The sequence below is a fragment of the Lissotriton helveticus genome, chromosome 2_1 (genome assembly GCF_964261635.1).
Source record: "Lissotriton helveticus chromosome 2_1, aLisHel1.1, whole genome shotgun sequence".
In the NCBI taxonomy this organism is placed as follows: Eukaryota; Metazoa; Chordata; class Amphibia; order Caudata; family Salamandridae; genus Lissotriton; species Lissotriton helveticus.
In genome coordinates this window covers 1,863,586,185-1,863,609,810 of record NC_136059.1, presented here as the reverse complement: position 1 = coordinate 1,863,609,810, position 23,626 = coordinate 1,863,586,185, and positions in this window count along the sequence as shown.

Genomic DNA, 23,626 nt, shown 5'->3' with positions numbered 1-23,626 from the left:
TTTCAAATGAATATTATTATGTGTTGGGCAATAGGATGGCTCTGAGGAGAGCTTTGTGTTCATTGTGAGTATGTGACAACTACACATAAGACTGCATGTAGAGTTTCAGGCAGCTGGGAAACACCCTGTTGCCTTCATCTGTAAAGTGAACTCCATCACTTCTATAAATTCCATGCATGTCGAAACACAGATTGTTGTTGCAGATAGAGCCCATGTTATGGTGTCTGAGGAATGCATAAAGAGATACATTAACATGTGTCCTGGCTTTGTCAATCTGTGGACAGAATTGATTTGACAATTTCCATTTCTGCCTTGGGCATATCTTGGAATACAGCAAGACAGTACAAAGAAAAAGTGGCATTAATTGGACAAAAGCCTCCATCATTGCGATTTCAAAACTAACCCCAGTAAGAGTGCCTAGGTCATTGCCACCACAGTGCACAATTGAGAGGTCCAGATGTTGACACTCTTCAATGCTCTCAACCAAAGGCAGCAATTGCTGCCACTTTAACCCTCTCTGGCCAAACCATTTAATATCCACATTGGGCAAACCTATGTCCCTGTCAATACTACTCTTTCTACCAGACTCTCTGGTCCAGTAGATATAGCTGTGACCCACAATCACACTCCAACCATTTTGAAGGAAGGAGCAGCAGTATACATGCAAATACTGCAGTTGAATGTGATAGTTGGTAGAATGAAAGGTTTTAAAATGGAGGTGTGAACCTGCTTTATCAAAAGGATGTATTTGATTGGGTGGTGTAAAAAATGTAATTATTAAAAATTGGTAGTTATTTCATTACTAAAGTCAGTTCATCTCTGATTGGCTGTGGATACATTGTACACAAGGTATGCTATTATGGATATGCTTACATTTGTGAACAGTCAACCACACCCGATACAGTTGGACTTGAAGCTGGTATGTGCTGGTTACAAAGCCTATGAACGTCTGACTTGCTGGTACAGTAGAGTGTTTAAAATCTGGCTGTTATGGCAACTGAGAGAAAGCACTGTGGAGGAAGGGTTTACATTACAGTGTGCTTTTAATCTGCAAAGAATAGTGGTTTAGACAAAGCATATTTTGCGAAATATGAATTTTGTAATTCAGTATTGATATTGGTTCTGAAATGTAGCTGAAAAAAATAGCAATATCTTAGTATATGCTTTAACTGACTCCAGAATGGAATGCCGACTCTGCCGCAGAGTTACACAGGGGTGGGGGAGGCCGCATTGGGTGCTACAACGGGGTCGCAGATCCACTCACAGCTACTACCAAAATTAGCTTCTTCTGAGAGGAACAATTAAGGGTTAATAAAATGACCAATAAAAACTGGAGCAAGAAAATGAAAAAATTAGGGAAACATTTTCATTTGCTAACTACATAATTTTCCCTGGAAAAAGAAAGGGACATTTTTTCGATTACAGGTTCGTTCTTACAGAGGGTGGTATTAATCATTAAGTTTGAGAAGAAATTGGAACTGAAAGAGGGCTAATATTTGAGGATCAACAAAGCTAATCAACAGGTATGTTAATATATAGGAGATTAATAATGTGTATAGTCAGTTATAAGTGACAGTTTAATGTACTACATTTAGAGAATTACTCATATAAGCAATGACACACATGTAAAGGGCTTGCAATATTTTTTTACAGATAAACTGAAATGGATTTGGAACTAGTCAACTATTTCAATAGTAACTAATATATACATGCAAAGAGGCTCATATATAGGCATTTGCATAATGAAACTGTCAGTAGCAAAATAAGTTAGGCACTGAATCATCCATTAGGAATATAGCTGACCAAAAACTTTGTTGGTGGTTAATTGAATATTTGTATGTTTTAGATATAGTTTTGGTACATTATCTGCAATTGAAATATTTTATTACATTGTAAGGTTATATTTCAGTGCTGTACTTGTGGTAGTATCTGGTACGGTAGAGCATGTGTATGTATTGTTACTGTTTGCTTGCTTTCAGATTTAAAATCATTGCCAGTTCTTAAATTAGTGGTGTACTATATGTAGGTGAATTGTTAGCTAGGCTCTAAGTAATGGTCACCGGATGATGTTTGTGGGTAAAATGTAAATTATATACATTCAATTATAAGTGTGTTACATGTGCACTTACATACCTATATGTGCAGTTTTAAAACCCGCGCCACACCCACACTGGAACTCATATAGCTATCCATAACATGATATAGTGAATAAAACACCCATTGAGACATCTACGGCCACATGCATCATTGTAGGATTTTGCAATTCCTAAATTGCGAAAATTAAGGAATCGCAATTTAGGAATTGCAAAATCCTATGCGTAAAGAAATCTTAAAAGTTTTTAGGATTTCTTAATTTTCTGTATTTGCGATTCCTTAATTGCGAATCGCAATTAAGGAATGGCATTACATTGATTCCTATGGGCCTAGAGGCCCATAGTAATCAATGCGTTTTTGCGAATTTTATTTTGCGAATGACAAGTTGTTGATGCATTTCAAGGGTGCTGAGGGGGGGTCCAAAGGACCCCCCCTGCACCCTTGAAATGTTTTTTTAAGTCCAAGTTTCACACACACATGTCCAAAGGACATGTGTGTGTGTAACATGACACTTTCAAAAAGGCTTTTTTGAGCATTTTTGAAAGATTTCGCAAATTAACACGAGGGTCAACCTCATGTTAATTTGCACCTCCTATTTGCAAATTTGCATTTTTTTAAATATTCATGCATTGCATTTAAGGAATCGCACAAATGCGATTCCTTAAATGCAATTGCATTTTTAGGAAATGCAAAAAATTACGTTTTAAAAAAAATTGTTTCATGCATACCAAAAAGAGATTTTGGAATCGCAAACGGCTGAATTTTCCGATTCGCACCGTTTGCGACTGCAAAATCGTTTGATGCATGTTGCCGCTATAGAGGTATTTCAATATTGACTCTCACATACACACAGTTATGTAATTAGAACTGATAGAGTCAGTTACATACAGACTTATATTCTCCAAAGCTCTGTAATACATCCAGAAAGCAATCCATGCAGTTTTTACCATACATGTTCAGAGAACCATATACTCAGTATGAGAGGCACTCAGATAATAGCATATGTTTTTAAATATATGCAAAGAGAGACACAAGTAGGGCTTGATAAATTTAAAGAGATATGTACTTAGGAACTGACAGTAGGAAGCCAGCGATGCAGACCATTTCCCCTTTCAACATGTCTCAGGCCTTTTTACTGAAGAGCATGTGTGTGCAGTGTTACTGCTAGGTACACTTTAGGTTGTGCATCCAGTTCTACTGCTAGGCCGACTTGGCATTTAACATCCCTTCACAAGCCTTAACCTGCTGTTCTAACACATATAAGTTACCCCTAAGGTAGCCTGTAGCCAGACCATAGGGTACACTCCTAAGCGTATAAAAGCTAACACATGTAGTTAGAAGTTTCAGTGAGCTACATGCACACTTACAGACCCATATAGCCAGTCTCCCACCCTGATTTCTCATATGAGCACATATAGAAGGGGAAAGACACTAGTGCACCCCCTTAGACAGTGTCAGAATTATCTAAACATTCACTCCGATGCACAAACACAACTTGTATGTATCTCCCACTGATGAAGGCAGTGGCACAATCACTTAACTAAACCAATAGTAACTAAAACACCAAGGAGGCAATCCATACTGCTCCTTACATATACATTTACAGAGCCATCTAATCACAAACAAAGACAGTGTTGTACCAACAAACTTACTTACATATGGAAACACAACCCCACATAGGCAATGAGACTCTCATTCAGAGATCCACTAAAGAACTGGCACTCCCAAGTCACCCATACAGAGAAGTAGCCCTTTAAATAGGTGTCAGGACTGGTACACTTGAGGTAGTGCATCCAGTTTTACTGCTAGACTGACTTGGCATTTAATAAAACCCTTGAAAAGACTTAACCTGCTGTTCTACCACATATAACTCACCTCTAAGGAAGCCTGAAGCTAGGGCTTAGGGTACGCTCCTATGTGCATAAAAGCTAACACATGTAGTTAGAAGTTTCAGTTAGCTACATGTACACTTACAGGCCCATATGCTCAGTTATACCTCCAGTTTTCCTCCCTGATTTGAATCTCATATAAGCACATACAAAAGAGGAGAGACACTAATACAACCCTGGGACAGTGTCAGAAGTATGTAAAAATTCACTCAAATGCACAGACACAACTCCTATGTATTAAGCACTAAAGGAGGCAATGGTACACTCAGTTAAATATTCCAAAAGTAACTAACGCACCCAGGAGGCAATTTATGCTAACCGGTACATATATATTTAAAGAGCCATACAATTACAAATAGAGGCAGTGACATACCAACAAATGTACTTACATATGGAAACAGATCCACACATAGGGACTGAGACACTCATTTGGATATCTAGTAAAGAACTGAAACTACCAAGTCACCCATCCGGAGAAGTAGCAGTTTAAACATATCTCATGCCTGGTTTACTTGAGACTGTGCACCCAGTTCTATTGCTCGGTGGAAATAGCAGTTGAAACACTTGACAAGCCTTAACCTGCTGTTCTACCACACATAATCACCACTAAGTTACCCTGTAGGTAGGCCATAGGGTACGCTCCTATGGCATAAAGATAATACATGTAATTAGAAGTTTAGTGAGCTACATGCAAACTTACAAGCCCATATGTTCAGTCATACATTCCGTCTTTCACCCTGATTTGAATCTCAAATAACCACATACAAAAGGGTAAAGTCATGAATACATCCCCTTAGACACTGTCAAAAACATCTAAACGTTCAGACTTAGGGACAGGCACAACTTTATGTATTTAGAAGTAATGGAGGCAATGGCACACCAACTTAAAAAACCCAAAGTAATTAGCACCACCAAGTCACCCATCCAGAGAATTAGCGCTTTAAACATAGCTATTGCTACTGGGCAGCCTCTGTGTGCAGTTTTACTGCTTGGCAGACTTGACGCCTACAACTGTTTGTAAATCTTTTTTTTTTATCAAGTGCATAAAAGTGACTAGTAAGATAGTCTGTAGATAATGGCACTCTACTGTGTACTTAGGTCCAGAATGGTATAAAATAATAAAATAATCATATCTCTACTATTTTAGATAGTTTAATTATAGAACATTACATTTGTATTTTATTTTGTTTTTAGGTAGCTAATTATTTATTTATTTATTTATTTATAGAATGTGTAAAGCCCATGGCTGACCAGGGGCTTTCCAGCGCTACAGAGAGAAGGCACAGTTTGAAGAGGAAATTTTTAGGGAAATAGTCACGTATTCAGTTTTTTCCTGAAGCTCCTTTTGTCTCTGGTCATTCTCAATTGCTTGGTCATGGAATTCCAGAGTTTTGGAGCAAGCTATGAAAAGGATCTCCTTCCACATCTAGCTCCCTTTATCCTTAAGGTGTTCATGAGGTAGTCAGATGAGGACCTGAGAGGTCTATTGGGGACTTTGGGGTAACCATGGTTTTTAACAGGGCCGGACCTTTATCACACATGGCTCTGTGAGCTGGACATAGAGCTTTGAACCTGACCCTGGATTCAATCAGGAGCCAGTGCAAGATTTTTAACGAGGTACTTGCTGACTCCTGTCTGGGGATCTTCGGGAGTATCCTTGCAGTGGCATTCTGGACTACTTGCAGCCTGTTGACCACGTAATTGGGTGAACCCAGATACAGGGAATTACCGTAGTCCAGTCTTGAGGTCACTAAGGCCTGGACCACCATTCTGCGTGCCTGTTCTGAGATTATACTCATAATCTTACGGATCATTCGCAGAATGCCAAAAGAAACTGCAGAACGTTCTGTGGCTTGAGTTTCCATCAAGCCGCATCCCCAGGTTTTTTATGGAAGACTTTGGAATGGGGGGAACCCCACTCCTCTGGCCAACTGATCCTAGACCATAGTCCTGGGCAGTTGCCCAAGAACATCAAGTCTGTTTTATTGCCATTCAGTTTTAAATTGGAGTTAACCATCCAATTGGCTATTTTTTCCATGCATGGTTCCAGCTGAAGGTGATTAGAGTTCATTTCCTCCGATACTGAGACTACCAATTGTGTATCATCAGTGTAAGACACAGTGGTGAGTCCGAACTCCTGAACAATTTGTGCCAAAGGAGTCAAGTAGACATTAAACAGGGTCGTACTAGAGTGCCGAACCCTGTGGTACTCCATGGGGTGCCAGGAATGTATTGGAAGGACTAGGCGATTCCAAGCATTGAAACAACCTTTCGCTTAGGAAAGAGGTAAGCCATTTTTTGGCTTGGTCCTGGTTCCCGATGTTGCCTAGTCTCTGGATTAGAATACTGTGGTCCACAGTTTCAAAGGCCGTACTTAGGTCCAGTAGGAGAATTGCAGCAGAGTCCTCTTGGTCTAGTATCATTTTTAGGTTGTCGGTTATGATTAGGGGGGCTGACTGTGCTATGTGCTACTTGAGTTCAAAGCTAAGAATTTAAGATGACAAGAAAGGAATGGAGGAGAAAAGCACAAACAAACAGTCTTACTTTGAAACAGTTTTCTCATTATTAAACTGGTAGTAGGTGGTGAAAAAATTTCTAAGTTTCTATATATATATATTTTTTAATATACGGACTACCATTAAAAAAAGTTTAAAAAGTAAAAATACATTGTAATATTTACAATTTACAAATATAGTTTGCTACAGGGTATTTCTTTTTTTTACATACTTAAATATGCACAAAAAAGTCTACAGAGTGCTGCCGTAATAGCTCGAAATTACTGCACTACTTAATTTTGTTTTTTAATTGACAGTTCTCCTTAATCAAAAAAAACACAATATTTTAGGGAGAGGGTCAGAGGCAATTTTACAGACCAGCATGTATACCTATCCCTACTATTATCAATGTACCACACAAATAGTATCCACGGGTCTAAATCATTATCATGTAACCTACATAGATCTGTGAAATGTCCTAGCTAAGATCAGAAAGGCGCTAAATTAGTATTTAAAGAAATACAAAAAGTTTTTAGGAATCCCATCACTCGCCAAACTTGGTGACCTGCTTCATCATCTGGGTCTCCTTATTGTAACCACTATAATGGTTCTCTTAGCTACCCCTATATCAGAAGAGTAGGGAGCTCGACGAACTTAATTGAAACACATGGTCTTGCCAGATGGAAGAGATAGTGATAGATGGGAAATATGTGCAGTGCTAGGGTGAAAAGGTGAAGTTAAAATTGATATATGAGAAACCTAAACTTTATTGATGTATCTCATAATTCAAAATAAAACCAGTGCAAAGATAGTATCAACAAATAACTATCTAGAATCTTATCATGGTCGACATGTTTCAGCACACTCGGTTAATAAGGTATAACCGTGCTTTCATCAGGACCCACCTCAAATATGCTTTTGCACAACTTCAACAATACATTTTTATGTGAAAAAAACCTGCACATAAAATAATGGTTGGAAACGATAAAACCATAGTCACCTGTCTTTATGGTGTATGTTGTCCTTCCTTTTCAAACATCCTTTGACACACGATGTCTGTAATGAAAAGCGAAGTAAACATATATGTCTCAGTATTGGATTGACACAGATCGTTCAGAAGCACAAAATATTGGTATAGTGGCTCTCTTAGTTACCAGCTACAAAACCCTAATAATTGGGGCACAAGCTTAAAATTCTCACCTTGATGTTCCAAGGAAGCTGCCTCACCTTACCTGGCAAAGGCTCAGGATATGAGGGAGGCACCACTCTAAAAGGTGGAAAGAAGAACCAAAAACTTAGATGTTACTCCTACCATCATCACATCATTAAAAAATGTCCTGCTCAGCAAAACCTATATGCAACCATCGTCACCGTAATTACTTTAAAAAAAAAACATGGCACCTCCAGTATTTCTTATTGTATCCATATAATTATATTGATTTGCCATTTTTGTTGTAATAGCGATAGTCTAATGAGATCACCATCAATATTCTACTTATGTCTTAACTAACATTGTATAATATTAATTTGTATTGATGCACTCGCGCCGATTGACTATTACGATGCATATCATGAAAAACAAAGGCCCAATAAACTTTGTATAGTTTTGTTTGTTTTGATGCACTCGCGCCGATGGGTTTTTCGATGCACCTTCTGAAAAACAAAGGCCAAACAGGACAGCCTCCAGTGTATCATTTTACATCGCCATAAACAGTTCATGAATTCCAATTAACAGGGTAAAGAGCCTGACCTGTCAAATCTGGAGATATCGTCAGCTATCTATGTAGCTCTTACCATAGGACATGTGGTTATAACAGCGGTAACCCACTATAGGCAACCCGCCCTTTTTCAAATCAGCGTGTGACTTAACACCCATTATAACTATTAACTCACCTGACCGTCGGTACCTCAGGATGGACATCTAAGCCGTCGGGAAGGTACCGGGTGTCTGCGACGCTCGTATTTGTGTACAACCCGTTGTTTGTGTGTCGCGCTGGTGTTAGTCTGACGTCATCTCTGCTGGACTGTGGGGCTGATAGGATATTGAGTCCAGATAGTGTGGGTCTTTACCTCTATTGTCTAACAATCATATGAGTTGCGCTAACGTAATAATGTGTATTGGGCAGCGGAAATGGAGGAAAGGATCGTAAAGACGGGTAATCAATAATCCACTAATCGCGATCCAGACGTCGTGCTCTGAGAATGTGTGATGTCATCAGTGTTTGACTAAGAGAATGATGGGAAGTGTAGTCAGACTGGAATATGGCGGTTCCGCCTATCGAAAACTGTCTAGTCTCTACAGTACTCTTAGAACTTCTCTAAGTTGGCAATTTATGTATGGCATATTATTAAAAAACTGAATAATCGTGAAAAAGTTAACTAAATTTCGCTGATTCATTCTCTCACGATTACATGTTATTAGAAAGCTGAATAACCGTGAAAAGGCTGACTAAATTAAGCTGATTCATTATCTCACGATTTCAGTAATGTGCATAGTTAGAACAGTCACCAAACAGCGACATAGTGGCTGACTGATGTACTTGATAGATTCCATCTGGAAAAAACACGAGGTTAGCATCTATTTAACCAGGGGTTTCACTGTTATGACTCTCAAGCAAGTATTAGTGTATCTCGAACAGGTAAGGTGCTTAAAAAGACCTCCGTAGGCAATGATGACTAAGCTACTTGTATAGTGGTGTCTAATATAAGCCTGATATGTCTGCTGTATGGCGATTACCAATACTTGCTATGCTGATTGTAAAGGTGAACACGTTCCCGACAACCGCCCTAGGCTATAAAAGCACCCAAGGTATTGCATAGTTCAGGCCAAATCTGTCACTTTTCAGCTTGAACACCCATTTCTGTTCTTTTAGCAGCAGGAATTTAGTGACATCTGTTACATGTTCTGGAATATATGGTTGTTCTAGCACCGTCCAGATGAAATCAGTCGAGCGGTGATTTACTGCCAGAAAATGACTGGTTAATTTCGTTGCTTGTCTTTTGCACCTTACTGTGCTTCTATGTTCCATTATTCTTTGCTTTACTTTCCGTGTGGTCATTCCTACATAATTAAGCTTACAGGGGCATGTTATTAAGTATACCACCTTCTCGCTATTACAATTTGTGAACTTTTTCTGTAACCATGGTTTATTGGTCCCTATGTCAATAGATTTAGATTTACAGGTTTGGGGACACACAGAACATATACCGCACGGAAAATGACCTTGGACAGCTGGGAGCCCCCATAAGGTGTCCTGGTTTGGTATGTGTGCATCTGTAGGTCTGGTATGTACCAATTGATCACGCAGGCTAGTACTACGTTTTAAGGCAAACAAAGGCTCAGGAATGCTGTCATTACCAATGTTAAGAATCTTCCAGTGTTTCCGTACACTTTTCTTGACTGCATTTGATACCATACTGAATGTATTTACAAAGGTTAGCTTGGATGGCTCTTCTTTCTGTGTAGGCAGTTCTAATAATGCCTCTCTATTGTTGTTACTGGCACGTTTCACAGACCGTTTGATACGCCTAATAGGATATTTCCATGCTTGTAAGTTGGTTATTAGAGTGATGGAATGTTTTTTTAAACTGTTTGTAGTGGAACAATTTCTCCGCAAGCGCAGAAATTGCCCATAGGGCAAGTTATCTTTTAACGATTGGGGATGAAAGCTGTCATACATCAATAATGAATTCCTTGCCATTGGTTTGGTGTACAATTCAGTTTCTAGACCAGTAGGTGTTGCCAGGATAAGGAGATCCAGGAATGCCAGTTTCTCTTTGCTTGCTTCCACTGTAAATTTCAAGAAGTTGTTATGGCCAATGAGCCAGACAAGGAAGGCATTGATCTCTGACATATCTCCTCTCCACCCCACCAGAATGTCATCGATATATCGACTCCAGAGGCGCATTGACTCTCTGAAGGGATTTGATGCATTTAGAACGTGCTCCTGTTCGAAACCATGAACACACCATGATGAAATGTGTCGGAGTAATGGAATCCAGATCCCTTTCTGAGAGTAATGCAGCAATGGCATCCAAGGTTTCATCCTGAGGAATCGAAGTGTACAATGACTCAACGTCAACTGATACTAGTACATCCGTGATGCTGTTATAATTGACATCTGGAAGTATCCTCGGGACATCTTTGGTGTCTTGAAGGAATGTCGGCATCTCTTTTACAAAAGGTCTTAAAAAGTAATCCACAAAAGTAGACAAAGGTTCTAAAAGAGAGCCGATGTCTGAGATGATAGGGTGTCCTGGTGGAGGTCTTATGTTCTTATGCACTTTGGGCAGTATATAAAAATACGGCATCACCGGATGTTTTGTCTGGAGAAATATGGATTCTTGGTGGGTAATCCACCCTTCATTGATAGCCTCCTCTACCATAACGGCAATCTGATTTCTGATTCTTTCGGTAGGATCTTCTTTTAGTGGATGATAAGCAACTCTATCTCCCAACTGTCTGAGGCTTACCGTTCTGTATACTTCAGTATCCAAGATGACTAAAGCCCCGCCTTTATCGGCCGGCTTTATAGTTATTCGATCATCAGAGATGAGGCCGCGCAAGGCTATTTGTTCATTCTTTGGAAAGTTGCAAAAGGATTTCTGGTCCTTTTAAAAAATAGCTGTGACATCATTGCTGACCGCCTGCTCGAATGTCAATACTTGGGCAGGAATCAAGTGTGTCGGAGGATTGAAAGTGGACTTCTTCTTCAACCCAGTGTTAGACTCTGATCGTTCTGTTGTCTCATCCTTCCCTTTGAAGAAGAAATGGAGTCTAATTTTACGATAGTCAGTCAGTCAAATACTTTATTGCGATAACTTAATATCATACAAAGACAATGGCAAATATATGAAACAAAAATTTAAACATCACATGCATTTAAAAACAATTAAAAACAATTTAAAAATGACAGGTTAAAAAGACCAACATACACAATGTTACATTTTAGGATCAACATAACTGGTACAAAGTGCAAAGTGCAAAAGTGCAAAAGTGCTAAGGTGCAATGAAGACTTAAAAAATATAAAAATGTAAAAATGCTAAGGGGGTCCCCAGCAAAATGATTAGAACTGGCAACTACTAACCCTGTTACAGGGCTTTCTAAGAATGCTGGCCCAAGAGGTCACCAGCAAGCGTACTAACTAAAGTGTTGATCTGTACTAACAAGGCAAGTAGACACATTTTTAAGTCTAATATTCCTGCTTCTAATAGCTCTCACCAGGAAACTAGCCACGCAAAACATAATCCTGGGAGTTTGTAGCATTTGTAGATCAATAAGAGCAGGTCTAACTAGAATAAATCCTACTTCCTTGAGTATAGGTACAAGAAACAATTTCCGAGCTTCATGATAGTGGCTGCAAAACATTATAAAGTGCATAGTACTTTGCTCAGAAAAATGATCGCAAGAACAGGGTGGTGCCTTTTCTGGGGTACTCCAGACGGGATAAAAACCCAAGCTAAAATGTATCAAATTAAAACGAAAACGAGTTAAAATAAACCTGTGGTAGGGATGGGTCACCACGTTAAGGTAACTGTCAGGACCGTTGGGTATAGCCAGCAGTACACTGGCCCTGACACAGGGTTTCTTCAACTCAATTTCTTCCCTCTCCAGGGTTAGGAGCTCCTTCATTCCAACTTTGGTGTAAACAATATCTTTAGATGTTAGAGAGTCAATAGCAGTGTAAAGTTCGGGCCTCCCCAACTTCAAGAAACTTTCCTTAATGTACATCAGCCACCTAATCCTGTGGACATTATCTAAGTTCAAACAGTCCCTCATTATGGTATGATTAAGAGGAATTTCTGTATTCAGCCACATCCTCAGCCAAGCAACTAAAGGTGCTATTCTAATCAGGTCTGTGATGTAGCCTTCCCCCAGTTCCATATGGACTGTATAGGACGGGGTTGACTGGGGGACACCCAAGACAGATCTAAAAAATTTATTTTCCATTACCTGTATGGGTTCCACTCCCCTATAACCCCACAATGAGCCACCATATGATGCAACTGAAACGCATTTGGCCTTATATATTTTACTGATAGCTGCAAATGGCCTACCCCCCAGTTTTTTAGAAAACCCATGGAGGGCAGCAGATGTCCTGGCCAACATAGAAGCTCTGCTTGTAACATGAGGACCCCAGCTACCTTTATCGTCAAAGGTGAGCCCAAGGTAGGGAAAGGAGGAGACGCGTACGAGTTTTTCCTGCCCACAAAGAAAAGTTTTATGAAAGGGTCTCCTAGAGGCCCTGCCCATAAGCATAACCTGCGATTTTTTTGCATTTATTTTCAGGTCAAGTGAGCCCATAAAGGATTCAAAGGCATCCAGGAGTCGTTGAAGCCCCACCCCAGTACGCGCAAGAAGAACAGCGTCATCCGCGTAAAGGAGAACTGGTATCCCCTGCTCTCCTGCACGTGGAATGTCGCTTGTAACGCCCCTGAGGGCTGGCTCCAGCGCGTTCACATAAAGCGTGAACAACAGTGGTGCCAGAATACAACCCTGTCTTACTCCCTTTTCAGACGCAAAAACATCTGTACACCTTCCATTCGGGGATACTCTAATTTTCGCAGTAAGGCCAGAGTGTAAGTCAGCTAATAAATTGACTATGGATCTATCCAGACCCATGTCGAGTAATTTTAACCAGAGCTTGGATCTGTTGACCATATCAAACGCAGAGGAAAGGTCCATGAACCCAAGGTACATGGACCCATCCTTGGCCCTGGTATATTTCTCGACCAAGAGGTGGAGATTAAGACACTGATCCAGGGTACTTCTTTTGGGTCTGAACCCGTATTGCACATTACTCAGGATATTGTTCTTGGTGGCCCATTCATTCAATTTGACTAATATGACTCTCCCAAGAATCTTAACTGAAGAGTCAATCAGTGAAATTGGTCTGTAACATGCAGGATCCTGCCTATTTCCTTTTTTAAAAACAGGAATAATTATTGATGTTTTCCATGACTTGGGAATATTATCACGGTTTAAGGCATTAAAGACCCTGCAGAGCAGTCTTGACCAGAAGTTAGGGAAGCATTTAAAGGCATCAGCGGGGACACCATCAGGTCCTGGTGCCTTTTTTTTTAAAGTACAATCTATTGCAGATAATACTTCACCAACTTCAAAGTGCAAATGGTTCCCTAATGGAATAGTATTAACTTCCTGTTCCCTGGTATCAGCGTTATTATGGACTGAATAGATGTCTCTGAAATGTTTAATCCAACCCTCATCAGGAATATTAGTTTCTAGAGGGGAGTTATCCTCCCCTGTAAGTAAGGGTTGGTTGACAATCCTCCAGAATTCTCCACTATTTTTTAATGTGGCTGGATCAGTAAGTTGTGTCCAGGCTTCCTCTTTAAGCTGTTTTTTCCTTACTATAATGGCCTTTTTATATAGTGCTCTACTATTGCTGATGAGGTCACGATCTTTCGGAACAGTTTTCAGAGCATTGAGCAATGCAGAATGTGCTTTTGAGCAACTGTGATCAAACCATCTTTTAAGAGGTTTCGGCTTAGAATTACTAGTCACAGAAAGCCTGCCATTTATCTTGTTACATATACTGCTAAATGCAAGGATCACTTCCCCATCATTAGAGTCACTAGATAAACACACTCCAGCCTCCTCCTCTGCTTCTGAGAGAACTTCTTGAACAAAGGGTTCTGGGATTATGCTATCCCATTTCAGTCTCCTTCCCTGATCCTTAACTTTAAGCTTTCTTGCTTCATAACAGGGACCATGGTTTCGCCCTAAAAAATCAGACACTACTAGGTCCATGGTAACTGGGTTATGATCGCTAAAAGCAGACACCACAGTTCTATACATTAAAACCTTGGATAAAAAACATGCAGAAATAAAGATATAATCAATAATAGAGTCATTGTCTGAGCCCTTGACAGTAGGGGACCTAGTCCCCCCCTCCCCACAACTGGATTCGTATAGGTTCCATCTTGCGAGGAAGTTCTCTAAACAACCTCCCTGTCTGTTATGTTCAAGATGGACCAGTGCACAATTTGGAGGGGATTCTGAGTCATCGCAAACACACATAAGTGAACAAGGGTGTATATTAAAATCCCCCAAAAAAATGATTTCAAATGCGTTAACATCTTCACTATAGACTGACAGAAAATAATCCAATCTACCTAGACTATATGATGTACAGTCCGCAGCATTGGAATTATAAAAATTAATGAACAAAATATTAGGAGATTCCACACGAGACAATTCAACAATAAGACATTGCTCAGATCCTGAGTCACATTTCTTAAGGCTACCTTTGATGTCTAGTTTAAAGAGGCTTAACAGTCCACCCCTCGCTCTTCCTGCTGTGCTAGCCACAGCAGGAATACAAAAGTGACTGTAGCCATCAAGTGAAAAACTAGAATTTGTGTCCCACGTTTCCTGAAGAGCGATGATATCATTCCTAATTATAAATGCCTTCCAAGTTGCATTACCTACTTTGGTCTTTATACCAGCTATATTCCAAGTAAGCATACTGAATACTGGCAAACTATTCTCTGTCTGTCTAGAATGATCTGACAAGAGTCAGTCATTATGATCCAAAAAGGATAAGGGTGCAAATCGATTAGACAATAAGAGGGGTTGAGCAAAAGAATTCTGATATGCTCGGGGAGCGGATTGGTTTACAGTTTTCCGATGTTGTTCCCAACCCCATCTATAGTTTAAATAAGAGTTAGTATCCCATCCAAAGGCTGGTGTTTTAGGGTAGGTGACGTTCTGCTGCTCACCATAAAAGAACTTCAAAGTTAACGGTACAACAGAGCCCTGCCTACGTTGGGGTGGGAGTAAATTAATAAGGATGTTAGGCAACACGCCTGAATGTAAGAAGCTTACAGCCACGCAATCCCCCTTAAATTTTTTGGGGCGATTACCTAGCCATGAGACCCTTTTAGCAGTTTTAATCTCTTGAGCCAGCAGTTGACCCCCCCCTGGAGCTAACCTCACATTAGTAGTAAGCCACTGCAAGGCTTTGTTAGACAAAGAGAAAGGGATTCTTCGGCACCGGCTTCTAAGGGTGGTACGTTTGCCAATACTAAAACGACAGGGGAAGCTTCAACTATAAATTGAAGAGGGTCAGTTAGCTGAGCATGTGCAGGGGGTATCTCAACCGTTAACAGTCCATCCCCTCTATTAGTATTGGGAGCAATAGTTTTTGGATCAGGAGGCTGAGGTGGTGGATTATTCAATATTTCATCTGTAATCTCACCCTCCTGGTCATCAACTTCTCTACTATGTTTGTCCAGGTTTAATACCAACATCATAACTTTATCAACACCCTCTGTTAGTTTGTTCAACTGCCCTCCCAGCTTTTTGAGTTCAGATTGTAATTTGTCAATTTTAGAGAGTAATGGTTTAACAATGGAATTAATTTTACTATCTATTAAGTCAGCGATTCTATCACACAAGTCCTCATCATGGCTGACATTAGTCTTAACACTTCCCCCTTCAACTTCCTTTGGGTTTGCTTTTGGGATGTTTACCCTCTTTCTCCTGGCCCCCGATCTTAGTCCCCCCCGTCTCGGCGGGTTTTTATTTTTCGCAGAGTCTAATCGAGAAGTTTGCTCAGTGATAGAAATGTCTTCATCTGTAGGGTCAGCACGAATTTCCTGATCCACATCACTGACGGATTTATTTCCATGCTCCACGATAAGGACCTCGGAACCAGACAACATATTATCATTTAGGGAGCCGGATTCCTGTATGGTAGGACCATTTGAAGAGGCATCAGAGAAAGTCTGCAGGGACACTAAGACCTCAGGTGAGGGGGATGAAGATGGGGACAAACAGTGTAAGTCAGGTGACTGACTCAATCCCAGCGATTCTCTCCTCTGTAGGTTGATTTTTTTCACTGTTTGCACCAAGTAATTTTCCATTGTGTTGGCTGGTGGTGCAGATCCCTTTTTAGACATACTGATAATTATAGACAGAAGAGCTAAAACTCCTCAGACCACAGGGAAATATGTATCACTAACAAAACAGTCTTACTTGGTCAGTAGGATGCCTCACGAACCTTTGCGCAGGGTGTCTGGCCCTGCCCTGCCTCCTCGTGCCGATAAGGGCCGTAGAGGGCCCGCCCTTTGCCCGGCCTTGTAAGGGCAAACGCACTCATGTGTAAATTTGGCCAGATCTTTCTTGAATTTTTCGATCTTGGAAAAAAGTATATTATCTATGAACTCCTTATTGCTTTTATTGGTTTCCTCCTGATTTTTCTTGAAGGCGATGTTAGTAATGGTGGTCTTGATTTGTGTCTCCAAGACCTGAATTTCAATTAAGATCAATGAAAGTTTAATTACAATCCTTTTTTAGGGTTTGGCCGGGGACGCTCCAGAGGAAGGAGGCGGAACCGACAGGTGCAGGTAGGATATGTGGTGTAGCGGTCTAGCTTATACACCACCACGTAACGGAGAGGATCACGGGAAGCGCGGGCGGCAATAACCAGAGAGAGCTGCGACTAAATGCCGGTTCCATACTCTCCCTCCGATGAATAAAGGCACTTAACCTCCTGCCAGTCTCCTGTCTCTTCCTTCATTGGGGCAGGAGGCCAGCTTTACAGTGTTAAGAAAATAAACATTTTCTTTAAATTCTGATGAGTTTTTTTCTTATTTTTCAAACAACATTAAATGACATCTGTTGATTTACATTCCAAAGATGTCTGCTTTCCACGAATTAGGGCTCTTGCAGCCAAGCCAGACCTATGACCCATCTCTGGCTCGGCTTTCGCTGTTTTTTGCTGGCTAGCACACCTCTAATTACATACACAGCAACAAGGAACACACACTATCTGTATTCGGCACTTTATGTCAGACCAGAGCACGAGCAAAGCAATACATAGCACAAGGACATGAGAGATCCCTGCCAGCCTTGGGTTCCAGGGAATCCCCCAAACCCTGTTTCTTTTTTAAATGGCAGGGGTCGATGAAATGCCTCGTCAGCTATGACATCTTCAAAATTAACACAGATATGTTGCTTCCCTAAAGTAAGATATGGCAGCGACCTTAGTGCACCACCTAAAGTTGGCACAACATTTTTGTGTAAAAAGACCTGAAATTGAGGGATGGGTAAGGCATGTACTATGTTGTGATTCCAATTTTAATTTAATTCCTAGCACCCAGTGGTTAATGTGGGCGGAATATATTGAAAACAACATTGTCCATCTTTTTTTAAATCTGCACTAGCAGTTCCCATACTTCTCTTTGCCTCGCCCACATATTCGCTGACCCCACCCCCCTTGCACTCCTCATAGTTCCCTTACATTTTTAAATGCATTTCAACATTTGCTTGCACCATTCCATTCTTTACACCGTCCTGTTCAATGCTGCATTCATTGGCATACCTGCCAACTTGAACAGAAATCTCGCCTTGTGAGGAGGGGAGATGGGGCCTCATGCCGAGAAGTACGTAAGAGGCACTTTTGAACCCCATCCTGCCCCGAGCCCCCCCTAATCCCATTAAAAAAAAAAGCTTGCTGAGACTGGTGCCGATGTTCTCGGGTATTTTCACACCACTTAATTGAGGTCGGCAGTTCAAAGCCTCAGAAACCTAGCTAGGAAACCACTATTTACAGAAGTTTTCAGCTCTTTTTCCCTACCACCATGTTATATCGGGTCCACATGGGTGACCGTGTGATGGGAGCCGATTTTGAGTGTCACGCGGTGGCATTATGTGGGTTGGTAGGTATGCAGTGGTGCTTGAACAATTTTTAGAGTGAAGGTGCTGACATCAAAGTTGTCATTGAAGTAAAAGTGATTGTGAAACATTTGAGCACCACTTTAAGAACGAGTGTAGTGAATGAGTTAATTCCATTTAGCAGGAGAGTGGTAAGGGTGTGGAATATAGCCGATGGTGCATTTTGGAACACATATTCACACGTATAATATTAAAGCATGTTGTCATTTACGGGCAGTAAATTTACCTTCGAAATAACTACTTAATGTGCACCAGGAATGCTTGTTTTTCCTACAAAACTATATAGCACACAAATAATAATTGTGTGGCAATTAGGTTTCACCTAGTAAAGTGCATTGCTTTGTTTTGATTTTATTAAAAAGGATGGTTCCATCCTCCTACAGAATTACAAAAAAGTGCATCATTTGTGTTTTCCTAACTACTGATAAATGTGGAATCATATATATAGTTCATTTATAGGTAGTACAACATTGATGTTGTTAAAGGCCTACAGCCATTCCATTCAAAGTCCCTGTAGCCTACCAAAATTGTTGCATAGTTCACTCTTGAAAAGGCGCTTCCTTTGCAGTGACAGAAAGAAAAATGCACACCAATCTTCATGGTAAAGGATTAAGCAGAGAAGATCAAAACAACATTTAAAGACATGTCTTTGCTTATTTGGCTTCTGAACTCCAACATGGTTATTTTTTTTTGTGGGATTGGGGGAGGGGGCTGCAGCATCCACAGCACCCCTACTTCTAGTTTTCTATGGCTACATTTGCAATGTATGATGTTGCCATGGAAAAGTAACCATGAAAACAGCTGAAACAACGTGTATAATATTTTATGGAATTGACAGAATGTTGTTTATATCACAGGTGTAACATATGAGATTTAAATGGCATTCCAGTCCTCATTAGCAGTAGTAAACCTTTGAAAAGGTGTATTCGTTATTTACTGTTGAAAGGAGCTTTCAAAGTTAGTGCTGGAAAAGAACTAAAATCAGTCTGGCAAGGCATCTCAAACTATTACCATATGAGCCAGTACACCTTAAAAACAAGTCTAGTATTCCCTGCAAGGTTTGCAGAGGTCTTCTTCCCCATCTCCCACTGAAAACCTCAGAGCAACTATGCCCACTGTGATTTTTACAGTAATAATTTCTACATATACTGCCCAGTGTACCAATGGATTTGTGGGCGTAGTTACGACGCACAAAATGGCGGGCGTGTGAGCTCGGAGCTCCGTCTCTGCCCAAAATACATCTTGACCACATTGCGGCATCTGGATGCATAGAGGCACAGACGAGGGCTCCCCGCACCGAGCCACTGTGGGGGCTGTGGCGGCGGCCCATGCGCGCACCAGAGGTGCTTCAACAACTGAAAATCAAGGAGGCGTAGCCCTTAGCTGCGCTCGGTGCGTGGATCGGGAGTGCCGATCTGGACTGCATCGGCCCCGGAGTCTTTGATCCAAGTGGTGAGCCTTGTGACTCCCCTCGTGATGCTGCAGTCCACCCCGCAGCCCGGGGTGGACTGCGGCGATATGGAGCAGCCCCAGAACGGGGCATAGATAGCTGCGGTGTGGCGCTGTGGCCAAGGAGCCAAGACAGTGGAGACTCTGCAGTGAGCCGGGTGAATTGAGGTGCTGCTCACCCGCGCTGGAGACCTGCAGTAGGAGCGGCGAGCGCATCGGGTGAGGCCTGAGGAGGGTGTCCGCCACTGGCACTGGGTGGCTGCTTCTGGTCCCTGTAACGCGGAGGTGAGCTGCCTTGAAGCCCCTGACGTGCAGGGGGATGCTACGAAGGGCATAGTGGGAGACCTTGGGAGAGAGCGGTAACAGGTCTACTGGGGCCCTGTGCAGAGGCGACTGATTGAGGTGTGAGGCAGGGAGCAGCTGGATGGCAGACACACGATGGGGGCCTGGAGGCTGGGGCCGGCCAGAGGGGACTTCTGAGTGAGTGCTGACCTTGGCGATGTGGTCAGAGTGACTGCGGTGGGAGAGCTGCACTTCAACATCCGATCTGCCTGGAGGTAATGACGGAGCACACCTGAGCCTAGAGAATGGGCAGTTCCCTGCTTGGGGGTGCCCGGACCTTGTTGATAATGGAGGTCATATAACGGCCCTGCTAATGAGAATTTGGGGAGCATCTGTGGAAGGCCTAATGGATCCCGCCTGAACCTGAGAGGTTCCAGTAGACGCAGGGTGGCGGCCTCCCTCCCCTGCACTCACCCGGTCCAGAGTACCTGTGGATGAACGCAGAGGCAAACCCGCTGAGCTGTGGGCCACTCTCTGAGATCTCCTGCTGCGTACTGAGGGTGAGTGACGCTGCGAGGAGCCCTTCCAAACGGCGAGGTGCCTAAACCAAAGCAGACAGTAAACTAAAGCAGAAGCAGGGGGGGACCCTGCCTGCGACAAGGAAGGCTTCGCCAATAGCGCAGAGGAGCGGCAATATTGAACCTGAAGGTGAAGACGACTTACACCTAGATAGGGTTCTGGCGGCCATTGCTGATACCAAGAGTGCACTCCAACAAGACATCGGAGTGGTCTCGGTGGGCTTGGGGCTTCTACAAGCAGAACACCAAAGGTGGTGGTCAGGGTCCAGGAAACTGAAACCATGTTGGAGGATGCCCAACGGGAGCAAAGAGTGCATGCCGCAAAGCTGGAAGATCTCTCCACCAGGGTGGCAATGCTTGAATGGTGGGCAGAGGACGCAGAAGGTCGCAATTGCCGGAACAACATCAGGCTCATAGGGATTCCGGAACGAATGGAAGGATCCAACATGCTTGACTTTCTAGAACAATGGTTGCGATCCGTGGTGGCCCTGGAGCTCCGGGCCCCGTTCTTTGCTCTGGTTGGAGCACATCGAGTGTCGGGTCGGCCTCCTGCCCCGGGGAGATCCTTCAGACTGGTGATCACCTGGCTCCTTTACTTCAGAGACCACGATGCGCTCCTCCAACACTCACGCAGCCAAGGCCCCTATGTTATTGAAAACAGTAAGGTGTCCATTTTCCCGGACTTTACAGCCAGAGTGCAGGCTCAGTGGTCATCCTTCATAGAAGCCAAAAAAGCCCTTAGGGAAGAAGGAATACAGTACTCTTTAATATTCCCGGCAAGGCTGAAAATCAAGCTAGATGGTGCATCGCAATTCGGAGACTTTCCAGAGGCAGTTTGGACCTGGATGGAAGCCTACAAGAAAGAAGCGGCTCTGCGTAGGAGGCAGACTGATACAAAAACGGGGCTGCCGCCACGTAGGAGACGACCAAAACATAACCGTAAAGGACCGCAAATACACAGGCCCACAGCCTCGCAGACTTTCCGTGATAGGCAGGCGGCGCTGCAAACAGTGGCACTTATCATCTTGCCTTTGCAAAGCAAACAGACACCAAGGTCCTTGGTGGCATCTGCAGACGCTTCGGCCTACTCTGGGGACTCCCTCGATGTTGACTCCCCTATGCCGAAGCTCACTCCACGGTCGGCTGATGATATTGCCTAATGAGTGGAGACTCCTGGGATGTCTTTCAGGGGGGGGTTTCCTGCTCCTCGCTCTTGGGAGAGACATACTGCGGGATTTGGACTGCCTCTATGCATGGCAACGGGGGCCCACAGGTTATTGATGTGAACTGGAGACTGCTGCCTGAGGATATCAGCAACTGATGGAGCTGGGACGAGGCTCCCCAGCCTCACTCCCATTCTGCAATCACCCCACCAGAAAGCTACGCACAGTGGTTTTATGCGGCGTTCTGACTGCATGTTCTGTTTGATTCGTACATTTTGGTGGTTAGAGGTTGCTCTGCTGCTCTCGGGTTGCGGTGTTGGGTGTTCTCAAGTTTATATCAGCGCTCAGGTACCATGCTGGTTTAAAGGTGAACCGACACAAGACACATGTCTTTTCCTTGGGCCCTGCAACCCCCTGTCTGCTCACGCTGCTGGCTGGTACTAGGTGGTCCCTTCGGTCTTTCAGATATTTGGGTTTCCAGATTTTTTATGATCAGCGTGATCTTCTGGAGGGCAATCTGAACCCAGTTTTTGGCAGGCGGTGCATACACCTAGACTCCTATGGCAGACACAAAAATAGGCCCCAGAGGAATACAATTGCTTACTTGGAACGTGCATGGGTTCACCAACAAAACATCATAACATACTTAGCTATAGCAGGTGCAGAGGGGCACAAGCGGTTCTGCTACAAGAGACCCACCTGACCCGGGAAGAAGGGCAACGACGCAGATGTAGATGGAGGGGTCAATTATACGCCCAATCCTATTCCGCCTTTTGCAGAGGGGCCTTGATATGGGTATGCCCCAGGACCCACGTTGAGGTGGCCGAAACCCTAATTGACTCTGAAGGCAGGTAGGTGTTGATAAAAGGGAGGTTATTTGGCAAGTAGATAGTAGTGGGTAGTATTTACTCCCCTAACCAAGAACAACAACAGTTTCTTAGGACACTCTCCAGACCCACTAGCAGAGTTGACCTCTGAGGATGTTGTGCTGGGTGGGGACTATAATTGTGTTAAATACATCACCATGGATAGATCCACACCACCCCTCCGTGGCGCGCTGGCTAACTCCAACACGAAAGCCCTCAGGACTTGGAGAAGGCACTGGGATTTAGAAGAAATATGGCGACTACTCTATGACCAGACACAGGATTACTCGTTCTAGTGCCCTCTGTATCACCTACACACCAGGTTGGAAATGTTTATTTTCTTATTCCACATTAGCGCTGAAATGTCCCACTCAGAGTACCTAGGGCACACACTGTCGGACCATAGCCCCTTGCCCCTTGCTCCTTACGCTCTCCCTAACGCCAGACGTACCACCAATCCCAACTTGGCGCCTGGACGTTGCTATGCTGGAGGATGCATGTTTTCGGCGAGCGCTGCAAACATGTATAACTGACTATTTCTCCAGCAATCAGGGGACAGCCAGCTCATTGTTGGTAAAAGGGGACTCTTTCAAGGTGGTTGTTAGAGGGCACTGCATTGGGGCTATGGTGGGGGCTCAGCGAGAGATCGCAAATGAACTCCGACAATTGGAAACGGAGCTTCATGGGCTGGAGAGCAGGCTTGGGCCTTCAACAGACATACACATTCAACTATCACAGGCCTAGAATGCATGCAACAAGACGTTGGACAGATTGCGGACCTTGGACGGTAAGGAATACCGGAAAAATCACCACATAGAGGGTGTGAAGTCGGGCAGACTGTTAGCCTGGCTTATCCAACCAGAGGCTAGAGGGTCTTAAATAACCAGATTGCAGGTTAGCGACGGCACTACGACTTACTCCCCTAAAGTTATAATTACAAACTTCCTACACTATTATGAGTCTCTATATGAGGACCCACTGACCATGCCGTCAACTCTGATTCAGGATTACTTAGAGAGAAGCCCATTGCAGTCCTTTGATACTGAGGACCGATATGCTCTGGGGAGCCCCATTAGGCTGCATGAAGTTAGAGCAACAATTAAGGAAT